Source organism: Thermobia domestica, chromosome 18 (assembly GCF_964235325.1).
Source record: "Thermobia domestica chromosome 18, izTheDome1.hap1.1, whole genome shotgun sequence".
NCBI classification, from domain to species: Eukaryota; Metazoa; Arthropoda; class Insecta; order Zygentoma; family Lepismatidae; genus Thermobia; species Thermobia domestica.
Window position 1 is genome coordinate 71,710,637 of NC_137471.1, and position 26,907 is coordinate 71,737,543.

The 26,907-nt window shown below is 36.4% G+C and overlaps 1 protein-coding gene across 1 annotated transcript in view; it reads left to right on the plus strand.

Moving 5' to 3' along the window:
- LOC145675126 (adenylate cyclase type 2-like) overlaps nt 1-26,907 on the plus strand; it is a 1,402,841-nt gene that overhangs the window by 358,867 nt on the left and 1,017,067 nt on the right. Inside the window, exon 2 of the mRNA XM_081745496.1 lies at nt 10,505-10,524. The gene's annotated coding sequence lies outside the window, so the exon portion shown is untranslated. The remainder of the gene's footprint in view (nt 1-10,504; nt 10,525-26,907) is intronic.

Consider the following 26,907-nt stretch of genomic DNA (forward strand, 5'->3'; position numbering starts at 1 on the left):
GACAGAGATCAACGAAGGTAGCCGACATGTTAGGATAAAAGATTAGAGCACACCTCAGGAAGTATCAATCTCGCTCGGTTGATCAAACTACCAACTCACTAAGGCGCCTGGCCATTGGGAGCAACCTACCCTTCTCTAAGACGTCTGGTCAATTGAGAGGTTCCTTTCCTACATGCTCTAAGACGCCTGGTCATTGAGCTCCTTTTTTCTCTCTAAGACGCCTGGTCATTGAGCTCCTTTTTTCTCTCTAAGACGCCTGGTCATTGAGCTCCTTTTTTCTCTCTAAGACGCCTGGTCATTGAGCTCCTTTTTTCTCTCTAAGACGCCTGCTCATTAAGAGTATAACCTAACCAACACGCCATAAGACGCCTGGTCATTGGGTTCCTTTGATTTCTTTACCCACACAATTAGTGGAACTTTATTTATTGTAACGTATTGTATTCAAGAGGATACTTTTTGTAATAAAAGGTGACAGGAAAGTCCAATCTCCTGTGTACAGTATTTTTGCTCTACCCTATAGACTGAGAGAATTTTACACTATAGAAAATGACTTAGAAAGCATCGAACAAGGAAATTACAATCTAGCGGCTGTTATTTGAGAAGCTGACAACAAATACATACCTACGAAAGCAATAAATATTTAAGAGAAAATACTACCTTAACACATAATACAGTAAATAATAAAAAGGCGAAAAACGATGGCTGAGAAGAATATTCAACAAATATTGAGACACCAACACAAGAACAGAAATTAAACTGAATTAACAGAGAGATAAAAACAGCCATCATACGAAGAAACTTTCCTCGATTTTTGCAACGAGTGTAGACGAACAAATCACACAAGTTCTGAAGAAAAGTCAAGGACTTCAACAAAAAACACCAGTGACACCATTGGCAGTAACATTGACAGAATCTGTGTGGCCAATTCACGTCACCGTTGCGAGAAATCACCCGGCCAATGAACCTCTCTTGTAACAAGTCCATTGTTGCAATCGATTTGTAACACGTTGCACCGTGTTATTGAAATCATACATCCTCAGCATCCATACGATCCAGTTCGGATCACAAAATCTCTCTTAACATATTGCGTTTGTTAATTCGTTTCCGGCGCCATCTTCGAAGATGTTTTCCGCGGAACGACTAACACGAGGACGCCCCGAGGGTTTAATGTCTAGAAATCCGTGTTTCTTAGTTGTCATTTCAGCAGGGAGAAGGGGAATGTTCCTTCAAGCAGGTGTAGACAACAGGAATGTGTTACGAGAGCGGTTGCCTTGCTGGTACATTCCATTTCCATTCGTCTGACAGAAATGAGTTTTCCACCTTTACCACAATTCAAAGCTAAGTTCCACCTCTCGAACTACAACACGACAAACAAGGAACTTTCATACTTTGAGTTCATAGTAAAGGTACAAATTTCGCAACGACGCATTATGGCGTTCAGCTCAAGCTTCTCCCTCAAAATCTATTTCCTTAAGTATAGATTAATATGTAAATAAATTATAAAACATTGGTTGGATCAGGAAACAGTTGGATGAATATAGATATCTCGTAAATAGTTACATACGTCCATTTTTGCTCTTTGGAAATCATTGGCGTAACTAGGATATTTTGCCGAATGCCATGGCTTCTTGCTTCAGAAAATTAAAAGAGCCTTTGGTAGATTTCAGTTTCTGCCTGTGGTAGCCTAGAGGGGCAACAGTGTTCTAGAGAGGCCTGTCAGTCCCTTGTCCCCCTCTAGCTATACAAATCATAAAATCCCAATATTCAAATTGAAAGTAATAAAAAAAGGAAAACAAATTCCGATTTCAATAGAGGAATTATGATAAAGATTAAATCTACTTCTGGGTTATTGAATCCATATGAAAGTCAATTTCTGGTTATATATTGCCGTTTAAAGCTCAGATAAGGTTGACGGTAAACAGACAGCTGGACGGACGATCGAATGTAGTCGTTCTATAAAACTCCTTGTATATACTAATCCGAGCACAATTCGAAAGTTCTTTTTCTTTTGTAAAAAAAAAAAAAAAAAAAGCAAAACGATATCTAAAAACCACGAAATAAATTTAAAGAACAAAAGAAAGTGGAAGAAAAAGTTCATAGAAAGAGTGCGAAAGAGAATAAGAAAAAAAATGTTGTGTTGAACTTCATATTGTACCTACGTACAAGAGAAGAGAAGAGAAGAGAGAATCCGTTTCTTTGCTCTGTTCGATAACTTGAAGCCTCGTAATGTACTTGTCAAATAAGATTGATGGCGACAAATCTCTCGAGAAGTGTACACAAAAGCTCATGTTTACCTAAACCCAATGTTCAAAGTGTTCAGACACCCAACATAATCATTTCATTTCAGTTGAAGAAGCGAAGCAGACATGAGATAAGTATACGTTACATGGTACTTACTACGTTGTAAGATTTTTCTGAAACTTACCGTGAAATGCTGATAGAACACGTTACCTGTCTATCTATATTAAATGTGATATGATTAGTGTTAATATACAAGAAAGGGCCAGAATGTTGTTACTTTCATCATGATAGAGACGAGCTGGGTTCAGCAATTTGATTTACGGACGCGTCACTCTCTACACATTTAATTTCTATTGCTTTATTTATTTTGGATCTATGGACTGGTTTGTTAATATCATTTGCATAGAAGTCTGTGAAGTTCGAGGCAAATCAGGTTTCACCGTATTAATGACCTCATCATCATCCATAAAATGCCTACCCCGCAAGTGTTTCTTCGTATCTGGGAAAAAGAAGTAATCGGACGAAGCAGGATTGGGTTTTATAAAGGTTCCACATTGGTACACAAAAGGGCACTTAGAAAAAAAACGTACGTAAATGTGGCGTATCCAGAAACGTAGATTACATGCGTAAATCCTGTAGTTTTTGGACTTAAAGTATGACTATATATGTAACATCCTGCAGCAAAGTATGACTATATGTAACATCCTGCAGCAAAGTATGACTATATGTAACATCCTGCAGCAAAGTATCACTATATGTAACATCCTGCAGCAAACTTATAACTGAAAACGTATGTTTTATGATACTTTCCGTATAGGTGTTCCATCTACACGTACTTTCCGTATGAAAGAAAGAACTGTATACGACGGCCGCTCAAATTGTCCCCACGCGGCATCAAAGGAAGCGGAACACCATTGAAGAAAACCACATGTTTCTTTGTTACATGGAAGAAATAATTCAACAAGTACTTCCAGTTGAGGGTGGCCTTCCAGTTGACCTGCTGAAAAAGAAAGCGATGTTGCAATTTTCACCCTCTTGCTTACTGATTCTTCAGTGTAGTTTTGGCAGAAAGACAGTGCGTGTGTGCTATTTGATTTTCAAGTCCTATTATATCTAGTTTTTTCGTTACTTTTGGTTTCGGTGTTCTAATTATTCATTGTTTTTGTTTCCGTTACTTTTGTTCACGTTTTACTGTGTGTGTGTGTGTGTTTGTGTGTTTTCGTTATTTTATTGATAGCTGGCTGCTACTTTAGAAAACATGTGGAGGTCGTGGGATACAAATAAAATAATTCCTCCTGCAGATTTTGCTCAGGAAACTGAGGCATGATCGGTTGATTTAAAAAAAAAAGTGGTAGAGCGCTTGCCTTTGGTGTGTGGCGTCCCTGGTTCGATCCGTGGCCAAGCAAGTTTGTGATAGACAACATCGTGTTACTGGTTTTTTCGGAGTACTCTTGTTTTCCCCACATTCTCATTCCACCAATTCTTCCATTATCATTTACATGCCTTAATCTTCCGTCTCCCTTAACTTAGAGGACATAATTGTGGAACGTTAAACTGAAATATTTCATTTCAATTCAATTTGCATATGAAGTAATGAAAAAAGAAATCAATCATTAGTTTCATGATATGTGCTTATTTTACTCTTAATAGATATAGCATATTGTTAATATCGTATAACTTCCTTAACGATAACATTTGTACGAACCAAATATGTTAAGTTCCCCGCCCCCCAATGTACAGGCACCATTGCTGCAAAAGCCCGATAAAAAAAAAAAAAAAAACATACAGTTTTCGTTGTCACCCCCTAGGAGTCCATCCTTGAACCGCTCCTGTTCATACTACTACATAGGATTCCTTTAATGATTCTTATGTTATTATTATTATTATTATTATTATTATTATTATTATTATTATTATTATTACATAGGCCTAACGTATCCATCGTTAATATAAGTTTAGCGATAGCAAAACCTCGACCCAACACACGTGCCGCTTATGGCTTATTTGTAGTGTTATTTATGAAGGCGGTCAGGGTAAATTTTCTGCCTGAGTACAAAGGAAGCCGGTTGGGGACCAATAGAACGTCTCGACTATATATAGGCGGTAAGGATCTCACATACAGATGAACGTATATAACATATAGCTGAGGTATGTAATAATCGTATATGTATGTAATACACGGAAGACTGTTAGATGTCAGACATCTTGTAGCGGCATAATGTAACAACTAAGTGGGAAAAAGGCTGTACGTATGAATAATGTATGCTCGTTACATATTACCACAGTAAATATAAGGGTTCCGTATATTGAACAATATACCGCTGTCCATATAACGAATTTTTCTTAGTGTGTGTGTGTATATATATATATAGGTCGATGTGTCGGTGCATTGCCCGTTAGCACCATTGGAGAGCTTTTGCAGAGCAAATCTAGTATCTTTGCTTGGATAGCATCCCGTAGCTTTTGCAGCAGGTTCCTGTAATTGTAGTCTCTTTTTTTGTAAGTAACCACTCAAGATCACACCTTTTATCATCTCAAAACATGGACCTTACTAGATAAATGCTCTACTTTTGTATATTGTAAGGTTCTACGTATTTTCACACCTTGCTAGTTGTAACCATGTGTTTCTACATCACGTGCGATATGTGAACATTCCATCGACAACATTCACAAAGAAAACGTTGTACACTGTCGGCAAATGACGAAGATCAACGAAGGTAGCCGACATTTTAGGATAAAAGAGGACAGCACATCACAGAAGACATTAATCTCATCCAGTTGATCAAAGAACCACTCTTTTCAACATCTATGGCGTCTCTCTACTTTTTACTTTTGTGATCGACAGCACCACCACCTTCTCTCTAAGACGCTTGACCATTGAGAGGTACCATTCCTATACGCTCTAAGATGCCTGTTCATCGAACTCTTTTACTTCATCTCTAAGACGCTCGATTGTTGAGAGGCACCTAATTACCAAATTCTCTAAAACGCTCGGTCATTGGGAAGTACCTATCTAACACGTCCTAAGACGCATGGTCATTGGGCTCCTTTAACTTTACCAACAATCCTCCAAAATTAGAGAGATTTGTAATATTTTGTATTCAAGAGGAAAATTTTATAATAAGAAGGTGATAGGAAAGTCCAAACTCCCGTGTACCATCTTTTAGCTCTACTCTAAAAGACAGAAAGCTTTACAATATTGAAGGATGTGTTGCATTGTTTCATTCATTTCTTTTCTTTCAAATAGATACATCAGCATTCACCCGTATTCAGGGGTAAAAGTGAGGGTGAACACGGGGGGACATAGTCCCCCTACTTCCAGAAAATATCTATGGCGTCTCTCTACTTTCTAAAAAAAAAAAAAAATACAATAGGCAAAGATAGGTACGGGGGACGGCGTGACGTCATGCGTTCCCCTACCTTTTCAGATCCATTTTTACCCCTGCCCGTGGGCACTAATCTTTCTACATCCTTGTCCTTGGAGTATAGGTCCAAAATGCTTTGTACACATTGCACGTGTTACTATGTTTCAAAAGGAGTCAACAATCAGGGATCGTACTTTACTGCTGCTTTGCTCATATCCAGAAGGGTCAAGTGATGTGATGTGAATGGACTTCCTACCAATGTTAACCTCCCTAACGAAATACATAATAGTCACACTCATTAATCGTTACCTGCTCAATTGTCGCCTCCACGATTGGGTCTGTAGCCATTGAGGGATGACCTTTTCTTGGGACATGCTGTATATTTGTGTAACCATGACGCATTTTTGTCAATTTTCCTTGAAGATAGAGGAAATTAATCACAGCTCGGCATTCTATTTTGTCCACTATGTTGCTGTAGCCTAGTTTTTCTGACTTTGACATCAATTAACAGGAGATAATAAAACACAAATTAGTACATATTTTACTGACATACCAACCAATCATTGTGAAAATTTTCACTATTTCATGTCTATCATGATAAGGGTAAGAACATTCTGGTCTTCCTTCGTAGTACTAATGGTTATTCTAGAGACAATAATTAATACGAGGGTGATTCAGAAAGTAATGCCTCCAAGGTGATATCTTTATTTGTGTTTCACAGATAGCACCGATAGAGGTACTATCAGTGGAAAGCTTGCAACGTCAGCTATAAATGGAGGAATCATTTTTCAACAGTTCCCGTTACGGGCATGCGCCAATGCGAAACAAGGTTTTTCATGCCATCGGCGAAGAATTGTGGTGGTAGCTTGCAACACTATTGCCGAATTGCTGCTTCTACCTCCGCGCCACAACTGTAACGTTGGCCTTCAAGGTGATCCTTAAATTTGGGGAAGAGCTGAAAGTCGTAGGGCGCAAGATCCGGACTAGAGGCAGGATGAGGCAGAATGTCAACAGCGCTTTGCCAGCAGATGGGATAACTTTGATTTTTTTGGCGGAGGAGAGAACGTGTAGCGGTTTATTGTGACTGACACTTCGTTTCAGGGTCGTAATGGTGTATCCACGACTCGTTGCCAGCGATTAATGTTCCTGGGCGCACAATCTTCCGCAATCAGAAATTCAATGACAGTCCGTTATTTCAACCAGATGTCAACACTGGATGCCATGGATTGCTCCACTACTTTGGAACGAGAAGAGATAGGAAGGCGAAACAAGTGATATTGTATAGTTTAAATATCAGTACATTAACGGTAAACAGTTCAGAATGTTTGCAATTCTACTGGCCAAGTAGTGGGCTTCGAGACATTAATTTCCGAATCACACTTGTAATAATGAGAAATCATTATTATTTTAATACGCACATTTCATTTATTACACATTACTAGTAGATGAGATCACCAGCGGAGATTGAGAGAAACATGAAGGAAGCTCCCTTTTTCTTTGAGAAAAGAAGATTACAATTTATGGATGATATTAAAGAGGGTAATTCGTTCGCCAAAAAAAGAAGAGATTATCAAAAGACCGCAGTTGCGTGAATATTCCTAAATTTTCCTCAAATGACTTGCTTAGAACGATGGAACACATTACTGGGTGGGAATATCCAGCTTACAAAAATAAATATACTTTCAAAAATAAGAGAACTTTTCCGGTGTTAATTGCTGACTATCGGGTTGAGAAGAGCTACTTTAAAGCTCTTATCTCATTACTGATGACCTTTCTTATCTAAAAACGTCTTTCATTTTTTTGGGCAGGGAACTATGGCTTGAAAATAGTAGTTTCGATAATAGTTAAATATTAAACTGGTTACATCTGATTTGTATTGTAGTATAATAAATGTACAAAAATATAATAATTGACACAGTGACTTTCACAGAATTTTAGCAAGGGATTGAAGTACACAAACTCATATATGTAGTTTCAGAACACGTGTGAGTTTTAAGTATATAACTTAATGTGGTCAACGTTTACTTTTACATAACATTATAAAAGGCGGGTTAAAACTCAGAAATCACCCTTTGCGTAAGACATAAGATATTGTATGGTCAGTGACACAGACATTGGATTTTATTAAAGAAAGTCTGAAGACGGATCACAAAATAGTCGTAGGTTTTTTAAAGTATAATTTCAATTTTTTTAAAAAATTCTGATTATTACTCGCAAAGATGATTACAGATGATTTCCCTCGCAGGGGAGGAGGAATTTCAATCCGCAGCATATAAAAGCAGCAAAAGTGAAAGTACTGGCGAATCATGTTGAGTTTGATCGGAGATATGCCCTTGTAAGGATGGGGTGGGATGAATTCATAGCTACGAAGGAAATTTCTCACTGGCCCTACACTTTCATGTCATCATCACTGACCAGTGTTGTCCATATCACCATTAAAAATAATTTAATTTAGAAATAGTGTGGGAATAAAGGAGTGCGTGTGCCACCTTAGGAACAGACAAACAACACTGCTAGTTAACATTGAATGTTGCTACATATACAGCAAATAAATAAGTAAAAAATTCTTAAGCATGCTTATTTCTTCAGTTTGAATGATCTGTAGACTAATATGTCTAATCTTTTTAGAATATTTTGGTAGGAAAGAAATTAAAACTTAAGAGTTAATGATTATTTAAAGCAATATCTCATTAACCGTTCTATGCAGAAGTAAAAATTAAGGATAATGCGATAGGATGCCGTTCCGCCACTTCCAAAGAAATATCTATGGCGTCCCGCCACTTCGTAAACATACAATGGGCAAAGATAGGCACAGGGGACGACGCGATGTCATCCGTCCCCCTACCTATTCAAATCCACTTTTATTCCTGGTTCTATGTATTGTCATCTCGGTTAGGTAGTAATAAAAACTTTCATGAGAGTATATTTCAGTTTCACTTCAATAAGTGGCAGGTTCACGTACAGCATTACATTCTTTTACCTTAACAAAGAAATACGTCTTTCTCAATTTTCTAGAAAAAACTAATCTTGAGGTTTTATTCATGCTTATAATTTTCATAAATTCAGTAACATCTATTGGTTGAGGTATGTCTCATTCAAGGGCGCCTATCCTGCCCCCCCTCCCCAAAGCTAATGTGGGCCTCTTTATTGTATTTATGAATATACAATATTTGGCATAATTTGAATGCAATTTGTCTTAAAATCCTCATATACAGTATATATACCTTCTGCATCTGAGTGGGCCTCCTCAAATTTACGGAGAAATCAGCGCCCTTGGTCTCATCTATCTTTGTGCATTTTTTTTTTTTGTTTGTTAAAAAAATACTAGAAGTCAAACTTTTCGGCCTTTGAGTTATAAGTAATGAAGCATAAGAGTTTCGTTTCGTTCAGCTCAAGAAAAATAGAGGGCAATTTAAAGTATGTATGAGTATTATATTCTTGAAATGAAAATTATTTTCAGGATTACTCCCATTATTACTTCATGTAACACAGAAAGTGCAATACTGAAAGCCGCAAGTGTAATATTTGAAAACGATGGGACATATAAGTAGTTTCTTAATTTACTAAGGAATTTCTTGCTGAATTCTTTCTGCCTCACAGTTGTTAAAAGCGACAAAAAAATGTACAGATTGCTGTGTTTCTCGTAGTTCTTGTCGTCGTTTTTTCGTAGTTCTTGTCGTCACATTAGACAATGAATTTTTCCGGTATATGATTAAAAAAATACATGTAAAAATGGATCTACATGTGTGTGTTCCAGCATAAATATTAAACGTCTGGAACAATTTCAACCAACTTTATCACACATATGAGTTACTATCAGGATGAAATATTGGGGTAAGACTTTAGTAGTGCCACTAGGAGGTGGGGGCCTATGTTTAGCAGAAGGGGTCCAGCTTTTTTCTCTAAAAAATGATACAATTTTGGTAGTTTCTGTTCACATTCGGTTAGTTTAGGGTAGAGTTGGTTAGTTTAAGTTAGGTTAGGCTAGTTTAGGTTAAGTTAGGTTACTTTAGGTTATGTTATATTAGTGTAGGGATCCCGCATAATTTTCCAAAAAATGATAGAATTTCGCTTATTTCTACTAATATTACGTTAGTTTAGGTTAGTTCAGGTTAGCTTACGTTAGTTTATGTTAGGTTAGGTTAGATTTGGTTAAGTTATGTTACGTCTAAGTACTTGCATCATTCATTTCTCCTGTAAATTTTGTGTTTTTTACGAGCTTCTGGACCCCTTGTACTAAACATACTCCGAGGTGGGAAGGGACACATGTATGGCATCTAGAACCAAGCTATTTAACGAAATGATTCTACGAAATTGTACTCACTTGTAAATATGGATTATATTTTGTTATATAATGCTCGTTCAGATTAGATAAGCTATATTTTTTTTCATGGCATGAAAGTGTAATTTCGAGACTTATTCCAATGCAAGAATTCAATGCGTACCCATTAAAAATCTTGAATAGGTGCTTGATTCCCGGAGCACCCAGGTAGTTTGTGACTATGATAGATATCATAAATCCTAAATGATGAAAAGATGTGTCAAATTCTGAAGAAACAAATCAGAAGTGTCCCAAACTTCATATTACATTTTTCTACAGTGGGCTGCTGGCAATGGTCCTACCAATGATGTGATGTTTGGTATTCTGCCGTGATGCAATCGAGAAAGTAGTTGGATTAGGTTAAAATCTGTTGTCTATCCAGCAGGTCACAGATAACAGTAATGAAGACTTGTCCTAATAACATTTTATCGGCAAGAGCCCTTCGTGGTTGTAATTCGAGAGAGAGAAAGTTTGTTTTATGCTCATTATGTTATTCCTTAACTCTGTCAAAAATTCTGTAATACTTTTCTTCACTAAAGTCATAATACTAATTTTAGTACTCTTTTTTTCTTTCCAGTGTGGCTCCCCTCCAGCCAGGTAAGGAAGAAGTAGAATTGGTACTTCTACACAAAGTTTGTAAGTGAAGTCTTGCATATATGCCTAGAAATCAATTCATTATTTTTTTACATTTTGTGTAGAAATACACTCATTCCTCGTTTTAACTGACTGCTTGTAAAAAGGGGCAATAATGGTCTAATGATACAGATCATCCGTAATCTATTATACTAAGTCTGTATTGGCTATTACTAACAAATACATTACGAAAGAAAGAGGAAAAATATAGTATTGTGTTTTTAATCAAGCATACTAACTAATAGATAGTGTAATATACCTTATACGCTGTAATATACATCAATTTTAGCAATGTTTGTTTAAAATCAGTATTTTAGAACTCAAAATGTAACGATAGGATATTAAATTCAACATTTTAAATTTAAAATCAGGATTTTCAAACTGAATTGGCTACTCTAGGTTTTTCTAGTTTTTCCAAAATCTGTTTAATTGATGTCCTTAAAACCGAGAGATTAGTGTACTTTATTTTCAAGTATAGATGACATCAATTTCGTATGTACTAAGGTGAATCATAATTTCAAAGCATGTCTTGAAGTACAGCACACGTAATTTGTTACATGGGTCGTTGATCGATAAATTAACTCTTTGCTGCGCTCATCATTACTGGTTATTGAATAAAAGAACGTCGTCTACGTGGTGAGGTTGACCAGTATACCATTATTGGCATTACTATACGGCACGGGTTTAATTGAGTGTTCTCATTTGGCTAAAAGCCTTTATTACATAGTATGAGGGTAAGCAAGACTTGATGCTGTCAAAATATGGTGTCATGCAGCAGGCAACACGACCAATATCAAATTGAAGATGTCTTGGTAAATAACGGATATTTATTCTGCATTAGAAGCTGGTATCTAGATTGTTCATATTCTGTATGACAGATAGACAAACAGTCAACAGATAAAGACATTCAAACACGACTAGGAAAGCTGAGAATTTTGATTTCAAATTTGAAGTTCATTTGCCTCAATAACTCATTTTGTTTTCGACAGTTCAAGTCCAAGTTCAGCCTCTAGGGTATGAGGATGAGTATGGGTGGGAAAGGCTTGACGTGTAAAGATAATCAAAAACAATCGATATTAGTGTCCAAACCATAATTTTCGGGGTAGCTGAGATGAATAGTGACACTTCGGATGCCGTTTAAGTTAGATTTCAGCCCTCAGATATATTGTAAGGAGAGAAGGGCTTCAAATGCTCTTCAGAATCATATTCTTTCCGAGCGAACAATCGACATTTTAGCTAGTTTTTATTAAAAGTACAGATTGTATTTATAACCCAGATAATGAACCATTTTTCTCATAATTTATTTTAACGTTTAATAACAGTCTTCTTATGCATTATTGTTCTAAATAGCAATTAGAGGTTTTGCTTAAGAAAATGTAACTATATTCACATCCTAGCATTAAAGGCTCGTAAAAAAAGAACAAATTTAACTGCATTTAGTTTTTCGTATAACACCCTCCTTCTGTTATACATTTAAGTATTTAACTAGTTCCTAGAAGGCTGCGACATAGAAAGATTTCTCAATATGTTTGAACCATTCTAAAACAGACTGCTTTACTTTGTCATTACTAGAAATGTTTCGTCACACGTCATGGAACACGTTTTTCTTCTCATAGCGAATCTTTAGTTTAGTGTAGATTTCAAGACTTTTGTGCCAGTCAAAAGTGGAAAATCCGTTTTGAAATCCAGTGTTTACTCACTTGTTGGAATAGCAATTGGTCATAATTGTTTTATTCACTATTTCCAACGAAAGATTACACACCTTTTTTATTTATGCGACAGGATATTGCGAAGATTGTCAGTGATAAGCACTGATTGTTGCCAGGAATGACTCCTGTGGGCTCGGATCCACCACGATTGGAAATGTCAATGACAAATTTATGGCCATTTTTGAAGCATTTGCAGAGTTCAAATGTCTTACTGTGACTAGGTGTCTCATTATTGTATTATCTTTTGTAAATTTCAGCTGGTTTTATTTTTCCTTCACTAAAAATTTTATCTCCATACGCTCTTTCGTGTACATGTTCACACTGTTGTCCGACATCTTGAATAACGGTCTTCAAACTGCCGCGCAAAATGGATGCCGCCTACCAGTAACACGACACAGTTGTTAATTCCTACTTCATACACTATCTTCACTCTGGGATTTGGTTTTAAATTTGTAAAAAAAAAAAAAAAAAAAAAGTCCCGGTTGACTTGAAGTTCCCTCGTATATGCTCTCAAGACGAAACCAGTGACAAAGTCCTGTAATCATTTCTCTTGGAGGGACACTATACTATGAGGAATTATCTTGCATCGACTTTAACTTCGATCGTGGTCCGGAGCCTACGTTAATAGTTTGTCCTGTCACTGGGGCCGCGGTGGCTCAGTGGTAGAGCGTTCACCTCTGGTGCTTGGGGTTCCGGGTTCGATCCCAGCCCCCGCCAAGTGAACTTTGTGGTGCGTGGGTTTTCTCGGGGTTCTCCCGTTTCCTCCCACTTTATTCATTCCACCATTTCATTCATTTCTCATCTTCACCGTCTCCTTTAGCCTAACCGGCATAACCGTGGGACGTAAAACTCAAAGATTTCATTTCATTTTGTCCTGTCACTCATAACCTTGGTGTTGTATAAGGGCGTAGGTGAGACATTGTATATGGGTTAGAACATCGGTCGCACGGAATAATTTGCAGATATGCGCTTTAATTTTGAACTTGGAAGGAAAATATAATTTTCTGGAAAGCGTATAATAACATGCGTATTGTATTGGAGAAATCATATTACAGAATTTCGATTGATTAGTTTGGAATTTGACATCCCTTCCAGTATTGAGACTATATGGAATGTAGACCTGAGTTTCACACGGAATCCAAACCACACCAGCTCATCGTTGCGAATCGAATTTTGGGGTCCCTCTTGGCCAAGCGGTTTGCGCACGCGCCTTTGGCCTGGGAGACCCGGGTTAGATTTTCGGCGGGAGTTCATGTGGTTCAGATCCCATGCTAAGCTGTATGTACATGTCTCATATAACCGCGCTGCTGAAAAGGACATTAAACTAAAATTAAATCAAATCAAATAGAATTTTGGTTTCCCGATTCTATTTCCACCAATGTTACATAATTTAACAAATATTCGTATGCGCTTTGCCAACCATAAGCCATGGAGGTTTATTTCAGCAGTCATTTACCTCCGTGATGTGTCTTGAGGCATAAAGCAGTGGCTGAAATACACACAAGTATATACGCAGAAACTGAAGACTGGAAGACAGGATCCGACGTATTATCAGTAGTTTTTTTAAATCTTATATGGGATTTGATGCTTGGGAAATGCCATACTGAACTTCGGTTCCAACCTTCAGAATCACCTTGATTTTTTTTAGGGTACCAGGCGAAGAAATTTGAAACGGTAGTGGGATTCTAGAGACGAAGGTTGAAGGTATATTGTTGCGGTCTGCTGATATAGAACGCAAAATACATAATTCAATCAATACATTAATTTAATAATGTTCGTTCATAAAGCATAATTGACCTTCAGAAGTATAATAGATTTCTGAATAAGTATAATGGGAAATCGGAAGCACACATACAAAACCAAGAGAAATAAAGATTTGATTTTCCTGTATGATTATTTTTTTCTTTTTCGTTCTCTACTAAATAAATTTTAGTTTGATGATTCTAGTGCAGAAATGATATTAAAACGGAGAAATACACATTAAAAGCAAGAAATGCATTTTATGAATATTAGAAACTTTCTATTGAATGGAAATTGAATCTATCCTTCTAGAATCGAATTTGTTTTTACTTTTCACGAGGGGTTTATCCCTATGTTGCTGATAATGGTATTGTTGTCAGAGAATATTTATTGTCTGCCTTTCCCAAACTCAAAATTCTGAACAGAAATAACCCAAATAAGAAACAATAAATCATCTGGAGGTTATGCAACCAACATGCTCAGGGAGTTAAAAAGGTAGCCTGACTGACAGGGGTAATGGAATTAGAGAAAGGAAGAAGAAAGCAATTACATTAAAATCCGATACATATCAGCATTCATGTATATATAAAAATAACTCTATTTCAGTCCTATTCCTTATATGTTGGCATGGTTTGTACAGGATGGTATATATTCTTTGTTCATATAGAACCTTCCTTGCCTGCCACGTATCGAAACGTATTACGTTACGGATACTAGTATATATCTTTCTAAAGAAATCTTTCAGTTTTACGTCCCATGATTATGCCGGCTAGGTTAAGGGAGATGGTGATAATAAGAAATGAATGCAATGGTACAATGAATGAAAAAAGGGGGAGGAAACGAAAGAACCCCGAGAAAACCCACGCACACGGAGTTTGCCCACTACAAAGTCCATTTGGCGCGAGCTGGGATCGAACAAGAGGGGCCCCACGCACCAAAAGTGAACTCTAAAACTGACGTATATTTCGAAAGAAAGGTTACGAATTGAAACTTATTTAATTGTGTTTCCACAAAATTAATGCTATTGTTCATCTACATTTACCAATAATTACATATGACAATGAAACAAAAATAGGTTTAAAAACGTACACAGTAATGGATTTTAAATTAAACACACGGGAGTTAATCGCCCATCTCCGATGGTCTACTGGCTACTGCCTGCCCTTTTGGTCTTTGAGATACCAAGTATCGATTCCGGTGTGGGGAAGTAGCTCGAAAGTAACGACGGTTTGAATTCTACCTTAAGGTGTAGGTCCATATCTCTTTAATCCCGATACCAAAAAGGGACGGTGAACTTCAACAAAGCACTCAGCCAATAGAGCAGTTGCTCAACACAGCATTGAAATTGTGTGTCTCTCCTCCAATATAAAGAAGGCCTGTTTAATATTGTTTTTAAATGAAAACATAAATTTACCTTCCAAATATCTTCCTGGTTATCAAACTGTTATTCAGGACAGAGTCACACAAACCTGAGACTATTACAAATATATATTACCTTTCTACGGCACGGAGAAATAGTTATTTTATACCCTTACGTTACACAGAAAATATAATATTTTCGTTAAAATTAACTGGATGAATTTCTGGACAGAAGCCAAATGCGTGATTGTACGACGAATGACTGAAAATATTTTGGCGTGACATCTAGGAATAAACATCTAAACTACGTCGACTACATAATTAAAAAAATAATCACTGTGAAAGAACCTGTAGAATGTCTACCGAAGCGATGCAAAATTTGCACCACCATGCAGAATCATCTTACAAAATTGTGATGCAAAGATATCACTTCGCTCCAAAGAGTTAAACCAAGAAATACTGAATGAAAAATGCAGAAGATGTGGAGACACATTAGAATCAATTGAACATATCACAAGTTTATGTCGCATAATGATTACTACAGATCATGTGAAAGGACACAACAATGTTACAAAATATCATTCGCCAGATTTTGACATATAACATTGAGCTAATCGCTTATTACAAATATCAGCCAAATTTAGTACTTGCAAACGATAAACTACAGTATACTAGGATCAAGAAATCGGAACGGATATAAAGGTACCTGCAAACAGACCCAACATTAAAATCATCAACAAAATGGATCAATAAGGAACTCCCATACGGTAGGTGCAGGTAAATACGCCATGTTAAAGATGTTGGATTTTGTATGACATTAATTAGCATGAAACACAAAGAACAAAACCTGTGCCTTGCAGAGTAGCCTTTTCCGCGTGTACAAAAAATGAGGCAATGATGCGACTCACTTCTATTTTGTATCCAAGGTAAAAGAAAAGTGTTACAAAGTGGCGTGTTTACCAACACGTGCAGGTAATTACGCCAACTCTAGGATACTACTAGAAACCTGTAATAAATCTTGCAACTGCTTACATTGTCTGTACTATACGAACTATACAAATATTACTACACAACGTGGCTGAAGTAAAAAAACAGAATAACCAAAGTCCAAGATGAAGATAAAAAGATAACATGTAAAACGATGATCTCCAAAGTTGAAATGAAGTTCCAAATTGAAACGTTTTAGTCCTAAAGAAGATAAATAAACAGTGTCACTGTACTGAGAGTTAAAAAAAACTACACTGATATTACATGAAACATGTGGGACAAATGAAAACATCTTTGTCTTCTGCAGCCAGTCCTCCACAAGCCCTGGCATATTTCACTGCACCATGCTTGGTATTGAATTAGTAGCCATGGAATCAGAAATACTGAAGTTACACTTACGAACCAAAGTGTTCCTATACGTACACGAAATAAGGCGTATATTATTGTAACACCCGACAATGTTCTGAGTTAGTGCGATACTAATAACGGATAATTACCTCTATTGAAATAATAACGTTCTTCCATGGAACCTTCCCGAAGCAAACAACATTGCACGGCGTGGCGGTCTCAGCGCTGTCTCCCAGTGTATTCGTCAAATCGGACTTATCTAAGACCGTGGCATATACTAGAGGCATATTTTAGCCAATTTCGTCGGAAACGTCCCAGTACTAAACACTTGGCGTATTTAGCTGCACTGGCGTATATACTTGCAGTTACCTTACACGGGAGGGTCCCACAAGTTGTCGCAAAAATCTGATTGCCGTGTAGCACATCTGATAGAGCATCATGAGAAATGAAAATGAGTAAAATTTAAGGTGCTATGGACCAGAAGGATAGGAGCTAGAGGGCATCAAAATTTCAATATCCGCAAAATTATATCATGGATTTATGTACGTTTAAAGTAAATATCTTGAAAACCGTTAAAGCAATCAAAACAAAAGTTGTTCAATATAATGAGAACAATATGTCCTATCGAAAACCACAAACAGTGTTTCCATAGGTGAAGCAGTGTTGCCAACTCAGCATAAAATATTTTGTTTGAAATAGCACCATATACAAGTGTGCACAGATTTAAAATGCACTATTGTCACTAAACATAGCAGTGAAGTGTAGCGGTAGAATGTTGCACACTGGTGGAACTACATGTGCTGAAAATGTAAAACAGAGAAGTCTGATATGTGGCAACAAAGGGTAATAAAGGAATGCACTAGAAACACTAGAAACTAGAAATTAGTGAGGATTTTGCATTATACTTCTGTAGCCCCGATGAATAAGCAGACAACTCGCGAAAACAAAATGATACCTGTGAGGAAAGAAACACGTGTAAACAGTAAACTGGTTCTCGATTATCTTATCAGTATTTGGAAGAGTACTGGAAGCGCCGTGGAGCTTCGTACAGGACCCACTTCTCATCACATGTCAAAACCCTGTCCAGAAATGGCTCCTTCCTCAGACGAGACAGTAAAGAAACACAGGTGTCTATTCGCGTTGCCTTCTGGCACGGAGTCAAATCATGTGGGACCTATCGACCCAACTTGTAATGCTTCACAAGTTGACGGAGGTGTTGCCGAATGGTTTCTCCACACACACTGAATTGTAGTCCCAGTTCCTCACATGTCTGGCCACTGTTTGCCTCAATTGCCGTCTGAAGATCTTCATTTGTACATGTGTTGGTCTTCCGGCACGTGGTGAGTGTTTCGTCACCGTCCTTAAACTTGTTAAACTGACGCTGCACTGTCTGCGTAGTCACGACATCCTCACCAAAGGCCTGGCATATCTTCCGCCCCGCTGCAGCGGCGTTTTAAGCCAGTTTGAACTCGTACAGCATACACGTCCTTATGACGCTCTGTGGAGGTCTCATGTTCTCTCTGTCCTTGCACAAGTTCGCGGTGTAGGGCCACTACCACAACTAGGTAATATGTTGGATATACCCACACCAACAACTGCCTTTCGCCTTATCTCCATTCGTATTCAACTCACGGTGTAGGGCCAATTGAACACAGACCTCCACAAAATGCGAAAGAACTTTTTTCGTTACCATTATATTAAACTAAGATCTAACCCCTTACTTTACGTTACGTATAAGCGCTACATTGGTAACATATCGTTGGAAAATGTTCATTACACTCTTGTTAGGAAACAAGTCTCCTACAAACGAAAAATGAAATCGAATTAAAAGACTCAAATCCACCACATCGGATCAGGAAAAAATCATTAAAATTTTATTTAAAAGGAATCGATGCTAAACTGCTTTACAACTCATCGCTGCTTTAGACGAAACAAGGAAACTCAAGTACCAAATACTACGGTTGAAAGGTTTTTACACTCCGTTGGTCTAGGAGAATATGCAGCCGCTAAGAGAGCAAAATTAACAATCAAATATGAGAAAAAAATTAAGCTAGGCAAAAATATACAAAAAATGAACTATACATTAATGGAAGCAACATCTTTGGAAGATGCATTTAAATTTCAGTTATTTGGTCCTAATATAAGAGTGTTTGTGCGCCACTCAGCAAACTAGAGGGCATGTGGAATGTTTGCTGTTTCAACTATTAGACACAGAGAAGGTTGTATAATGATTTGGGGATGTTCTCGAGGCAATAAACTTTCAGTCTGATGAAAATAAACGGAATGTTATAAAAAGAAGGACATTTAAAATTTCTTCGAGACCATATTTAAACTGTGTACAGGGATGGTCAAACAGAAACAGGACGAAAGATTGATAAAAATCATGAAATGGTTACTACAATCGCCCAACTTACTTTGAATAAAGTTTGTGAGGGATGAAGTAGAGAAAAGAGTGAAAAATTTGTTTGTAATTAGTGTCAAATGGATAGGGTACTACATACAATCCAAATTAAAACAATTGGATAATGCATTATTTAACAAATTAATGAACAGAATGTAAAAAATTTGTGGGATCATCACTAAAAATTAAGGTGGCTATTTTGACGAGACGAGAGTTTATTTAAATTCTTAGTGTTTAAATAGTTATCTTTGACTTTACTAAATATATATATATATATATATATATATATATATATATATATATATATATATATATATATATATATAAAGAGAGAGAGAGAGACAAGTGCCTGGTTAGGTTCAAAGTGAAAACATCGTATCCAAAATCGAATTATCAGCTTTGTTACTTCCTATATCGGTCCAAAAGACATCTTATATTGCAGATTTTCTAATATATTAATGATATCTCAAGATACTGTACCATCATGGTCAGGTATTAACTTACACAGATAGAAGTAGGAGACGAAGGATTGTGTTAAGGAAACAACACTGAGACAAATCATAACATTAATATAAGACTCGGAAACATTATCTATGTAATATTGTTAAATAGGGCTTAAAGAAGTATACTGGTAATCTTAGATGGGAGAAACAAGAAAGACGTTACTTTGAGGATAGCACAAACAAAAAAGCATTCATCAGGAAGATAGGAATACTAACATCATGAAATTTGTTGTTGGAAGTTAGGAAGAGATTGATCAAGACCTTGATATGAAGCGTCGCGCTATATGGCTCAGAAACGTGAACATTGAGCAAAGTAGAAGTACGGAAGGTAAATGCGTTGAAAATGCAGTACTGACGCAGAATCTGGTTATCCCGTGGACGGCAAAGAAGAAAAACGATCGTGTGTGAAAGGAAGCTAACGAAGAACGGCGAATTATGCAAGTAATTGAGAAAAGAAGAATCCATACGATTGGTCACCTTATTCGGAACTTACCAACAAATTAACTGAGGGAAAATAGAAGGAAGACTAAAGAAGAATACCTTGATGCGACTAGGAAGAAGAGGAGATATCAGTCCATCAAACTGTTCTGTGAAGGCAAAAAATATTTTTAGATTTCATTCATATTGCCCACTAAACTATGGTTGAGGAGAAAAGAAGAGATTTTCTATTGACTTATTATTACGCAATGGAACGTTGGTGATATGTTCATGCCTCATACGGTACAAATTTTGTTTGTTTCTAACTTGGACACTCAATATTTGCTTTATGAAAGCTAACATATTAGCCTTTAATTTGCATTGTCATAAAAATAAATATGGACCACGTTGACTGTCAACTTTTCGTTATGAAATTGTGACGGTAATTCTAATTATTGTAACATCGAAATCGTGACGGAAGGAAACTTACTATCAATGTAAAATCTAAACTGCAGTATTGAGTTCTCTGTAGAATAACGTTTGGACTGCATGCTTGTTTGACTCAAAATGAATTCACACTGCAAAAGAAGAATATTTTGGAAGATAACTATGCAAGAAGTTTAGGAATGATAAAAAAAATGGATCAAACAATTGCGTTCTTGGCCAAGAATTTTAGGAATGATTCGAAAAGTGCATCAAAAGATTGCAATCTTGGCCAATAATTTGTTTTTGAATCAGGGTCCACAAAATTTTTGAACGGCCCCTAAATCGAGCTTTCGTATTTTCTACGGAATACGCACATGATACTGAGTTACGTGGTAGTTTGGGTTTGGCTACACTATATATAGTTCTGATATAAGGCGTACAAAAAGGTTTTCATTGAAATATTGGGTCCTTTGATCCAATAACCAAGCGTAGGAAATCTTTTCTTAGTGGAAGTACAAGAAGATTATTGAAAAGAGTAGTAAAGCCTTCTGTTACTAGCATAACAAATTCAGGATTTTCTTCGGATGTTTTAGGCTTGGCTTTATATTTTGTTTGATATAAATCACGTGTCACAGTGTAGCTATTTTTGTAAATTGAAGCCATGGAGAAACTTTGTACTTGCAGTGGGATTGGAACCTACGACCAACGTTTGTTGTTGTATGAATAAATTACTAATATTTCATTTCATAGATTGTATATTTTGTTGACGATTCTAGAAAATAACCTATTATTGTTGTTCCATAATGCTTGAAGAGCAGTAATGCCATTTCAAATTCATTTTCTCAGCTTTAATATTAAAAAATTGAATATTTTCCTTATCTGAATCGGAACAAGGAAAAATCAGAGGAGGCAGAGGATAATACTTTTGTTAGTGCGTCAATTGAGATTTTGATGAACTGAAGGCCGAAAAAAATTGCCACCAATATAATAGCTTCATAATGAGCCTTTGATTGATCTCCACGTCAGGTTTTTTTTTTTTTCACGCTACGCTATTACGTAAAAAAAACGGAGGATAGACAGAGTTCGATTGGGTCATTGCGAAAGAGACGGAAAGAACAATACTTCAATTTTTAATTTCCATTCTGTTCGCGCTTGTCTCCCACCCTTTTTCCCCCTTTCTTTAGTCTTTCGGTGTCTCACTGAAAGAGTTCAATTCATAGCTGCGACGAAGCTGACAAAAAAATGTAATTTTCTGCTTGGGATCAATGATAGAAAGGCTAGGGATTTAAGGGTGAAGAACTTTAATTGAAATCAATGTCATAAACGAAGTCCGGTGACTATAGCTGCAAATTGTAACATGACAGCTAGACCCAATAAACATTAGTTGCAAGGTTAACGTAGAGAGAAACAGTTATATTTTATTCGTCGATATTATAGGATTGTGGTTATTTGTTAAAGCTTATCGTCTCTCTTCAGCACTGAGGTTATATGAGAAAGTAGACCTAGGAGTCTGAACCACCGTAAAGCGTTCAACCTTTATACACCGGACTGGAAATTGAACGAAATAGCAGACTTTTACGTTGTGGGGGGGGGGGAGCCTGGTGACTTCCTAATTATCACAGAATAATGATTGATACCTCATTGGAAGCTTATGGAACACAGATTCAAACGAGATGACATTTGCACAATTCCCGCCCTAATGGTAGAAGAAGAAGAACAAAAACAAAAAATCCTTAAAAATAATAATAAAAAAAAAAGGAATTTGCTGAACCTGGCAACGCTTATAGTTACTCTACGTTGACTGAATGAAGCCAATATGTAGCCAATAACATGTGACAATAATATTAAAAATGGTAGTCATTGCTGTAATACAAAGCGAGATAAAAATTCACAACAAAATTCCTATAAAAACGCCCTGCATTTCATTTTCGAAGGGCGTTCACAGATTCAAACGAGGTAACAGACTTCGAGACCAATTCAGTGGAAAGATATTTGCCTTATATGGAACTGTTCTGAAAATAAATGTAATTTACGTCAAAAAATTTAGACTAAAAAAAAAAAAGGCCAACTTTGCCCCTCCCCTACTCACCCATATGAGCAACAAGAACTTTTGCAGGGACTTTGCGTGTAGTGGATCATTTCGTTGTTTCACATACCAATTTTTATGACTGTATCTCCAAGGCGATGGGAATGCCCCCAAACAACTGATGCAAAAAAAAAAAACCGACATTTAACCCTCCTTCCTCTCCGCCATGATGCTCCCACATTCATAAAGTACATATCGGTGACAAGCTTCGTTCTTCAGAAACACATTAATACTAAATTTATCTCCCTAGCTTAATTAGGGGCTGAGCTATTAAGGTTTAAAGCTTTGACGAAACTGTTGCATCCTTTATCGTTTAAAGGTCAAACCATCACTACTTTTCCACCTGTAATCAAATGCCGAGACAACCTGACCCAAAAACGCTAGCCAGTATAATAATATAAATAGTACTGTTTACAAAGACAACATTCTACTACCGTTAATGTTTGGACCTGTTGTGAAATTTAGTGTTCTCTTTCGGCATCGAGGATGTGAGACATAGACCTACAGTTTAAGGTGGAATCTAAAGTATTGTATTGTGTTCAATGCTCTCCGTCCGGGAATTGAATCAAGGACCTTTTGCGCGCGCTAGACGCACGACCAGCAGAAAGGGTTTTATAAAGAAGTTGATTTACTGTTTGTATATTGTTATTATAAACATTATTAGTCACATTTTGTACTAAACAAATCCCTAATAGTTAACAGTAATGCTAACCTGTGTCGATACGAGCTCGTATCTGCGTCGCCTACCTTTGCTACATATAAAGTACAGATACAAGTTCACAATATGTTCTTGCAGAATAAAAAATTATCCGTTATTATTGTATACAAACAAAGAAAATATAATGAAAAATCAGAAAATAATAAGTAATCTAATCTATATAAATGAAAATTAAATATTACTATTGTGAGCTGAATTTGGACTCGACACTAATGTTGGTCATTTTCGATCATAACTAACTAACTAACTCTATGGCCTATGGAACCCGGAGGTTCAATGCCGCGTTCACAAAAGCTCTCCACTGACTTCTATCCTTAGCCAATTGGATCCAATTTCTACTTTGTATTCCTATCTCTGCGAGGTCCATCTTAATATTGTCCTCCCATCTGCGTCTAGGTCTTCCTAATGGTCGTTTTCTGATGGGGCTTCCAGTTAAGACTTTGAAAGCGTTTCTACTTTCTTCCATTCTAGCTACATGGTCTGCCCACCTAAGCCTCCTAGACTTGATGGCCCTAACAATGTTAGGTAAACCGTATAAATTATGTAGTTCCTCGTTATGAAGTTTCCGCCATTCCCCATTCCCGTTCCTCTTGGGTCCGAATATTCGTCTCAGGATCTTGTTCTCAAATACTTTCAGTCTATGTTCTTCCCTCAGAGTAAGCGACCATGTTTCGCAACCAAACAGAACAACAGGCATGATTATCGTTTTATATTTTTTAAGAATTCGCGACGACAAGAGATTTTGAACCGAATAGTAACACGAATTCCCTGCTTTTAGTCGACATTTATTTTCTTCGTGAATATGATTTTCGTCTGTTAATATTGATCCTAAATATTTGAAAGTATCCACTTTATCAAAAGTATTATTTAATATTTTAACGCATCCATAATTTGCTGTATTACGGTCCCGACGCACTTCCATGTATTTAGTTTTCTCTGCATTTACTTCTAAACCTATGTCCCTGCAAGCGTTTAATAAGATCCCTGCATTTCTTTCTATTGTTCTGCTATCATCACCTATTAAATTTACATCATCAGCATATGCCATAACCTGGTGAATACCGTTCAACTCTAGGCCCTGGTTGCTATCTTTGATTTTCCTTATGGCGTATTCCAGCACAAAGTTAAATAATAATGGCGACAACACATCTCCTTGTTTCAGGCCATTTTCGACGTGAAAGCTCGTGCACAAAAATTTTACTTTGGGATTCATTTAAATATATCTTAATTAATCTAATTAGCATTCTCGGTATTCCAAGTTCTATTATGTTTCTCTCCTAACTGAGTCGTAAGCCTTTCTAAAATCAATAAATAGTTGATGTACCGGGGTATTGTATTCCCACTTTTTTTCGAGTATTTGGCGAATGGTAAATATTTGGTCGATAATTGATCTATTTCGTCTAAATCCGCACTGATAATCTCCAATAATTTCATCTGCGTATGGGGTCAATCTTGCTAATAGAATATTTGAAAGGTTTTTATAGGACGTTGACAGAAGAGAAATGCCTCGATAATTATTAGTCAGTTTTGTCGCCTTTCTTGTGAATTGGAACAATGATTGATTCTTTCCACTCTTGTGGCAATTCTTCCGTGTTCCATATAAGGAGAATGAGTTAGTATATCTTGTTCCACAATTTTGTTTCGCCTCCAGCTAAAATTAACTCAGGCGGAATTTCATCTACACCCAGAGATTTGTGTTTCTTTAATTTCTTTATAGCGATTTCTACTTCTATTCGGTTGGGTTCTGGAATATACGGTTCTGCGGTGTGTATCTCCTTTTCTCCACGCACATTAGTTTTTGGCTGTGTGTTCAGCAAATCGTCAAAGAAATATTTCCATCTATTTAAGAGGCTATTCGTATCAGTGAGAACTGTTCCGTCAGCTTTCTTTAATATATAAGCAAGAGGTTGATAGCCTTTCTTAAATTTGCTGATACCCTGTCCCGGTTACTCGCGGTTGGTTACACGAAGCGTCCCGATGACTGACGCTTCGTTGTCCGGTCGTAATGGTATATTCATGACTCGTCACTGGCAATGAATGTTCCTGGGCGCACAACTTTCCATAGTCAGAAATGTAATGACAGCCCCCTATTTCCACCGGACGTCACCACTGGATGCCATGGATTGCTCCATTACTTTTTAACGAGAAGAGATAGGGAGGTAAAACAAGTAACAGTCTATAGCTTAAACATCAATGCATTAACGATAAACAGTTCAAAATGTTTGCAGTACTATTGGCCAAGTAGTAAGCTTGGAGGAATTACTTTCTGAATCACCTTCGTAATATTGTAGAATTTCACTTCCATTAGTTTTACTTCAATTGTTACTAAAGCTTTTTGCTTTTCAAATTGATGTGTCATCCTTTTAAAGATTTTGTCAACATATCATCTTTATAATATAATAAAATTGTCATACTGAAATGAAAAGAAATACATTTCATATACTCCGAAAAGAACTAAACAAAGAATATTTGAGATCCTTAAAACTTTGGATGAAAAGAAAGAAAAGTTCTATGTAGAGGAAACCACACAACAGAGTCCAACTAATAACTAAGTCATTAATTAATAATGTTGTCAATTACATTAACTCTGTATCTCACAACTTAGTCATTACTTAATAATATTGGCAATTATATTAACTCTGTATCTCACAACTTAGTCATTACTTAATAATATTGGCAATTATATTAACTCTGTATCTCACAACTTAGTCATTACTTAATAATATTGACAATTATATTAACTCTGTATCTCACAACTTAGTCATTACTTAATAATATTGGCAATTATATTAACTCTGTATCTCACAACTTAGTCATTACTTAATAATATTGGCAATTATATTAACTCTGTATCTCACAACTTAGTCATTACTTAATAATATTGGCAATTATATTAACTCTGTATCCCACAAGTTAATCATTAATTACTAATATTGGCACTTATTAATTTTCTATCTCACAGCTACCAGAACTGGCTAATTGAACGTAAAAGATTTTTTTTTTTCAAAAACTATTGCACGTATGAAGTTATCATTCATATTTGATGATATAACTAGCCTATATAAAATTTAGTGTTCCTGAAACTTTACTAAAAATGACCTAATATTGATTTGGTCTCCTGTATACCATTCTAGTGTCATGTTCAAACTTTTAATTTAGTTAATCACAAATCAGTTTTCAATTCAGTATAAAACTCATCGGAAGATGCATTCAATGATATGTGGTTTAAGTGGTAAAAAACAATCATACAAACAAAAAATAATCCCATGTATTTGTCAAAGCGTTGAATAAAAGGTAAAAGGTTAAAAGTAAAAAAAACTAAAAGCCACGTATGAGAATCGAACCGAGGGTAATAAAGAATGGAAAACAGTGATTGTGGTGTGTGGTTTTACTCTGGAAATGAATAATGAAATTTTCAGCAGAAGCTTGTTAACCGTGAAAGTGGAATTGTTCGTCTGTCTAATTTCTCCTGGGAAATTATAGACAGTTGTGACGTAACTCAACTGGAAAGTTAGAAACTGAAACTAAATGTACGCAAGTATTAGAGAGAATCCTCGTTATTTCTCATTATGTTTTTTTTTTATCTCATATTTGCTTTTTACTTCTTCTCTTTTAATTAAGTGCACAAACTCATTAATTTGTTTCTGATCTCC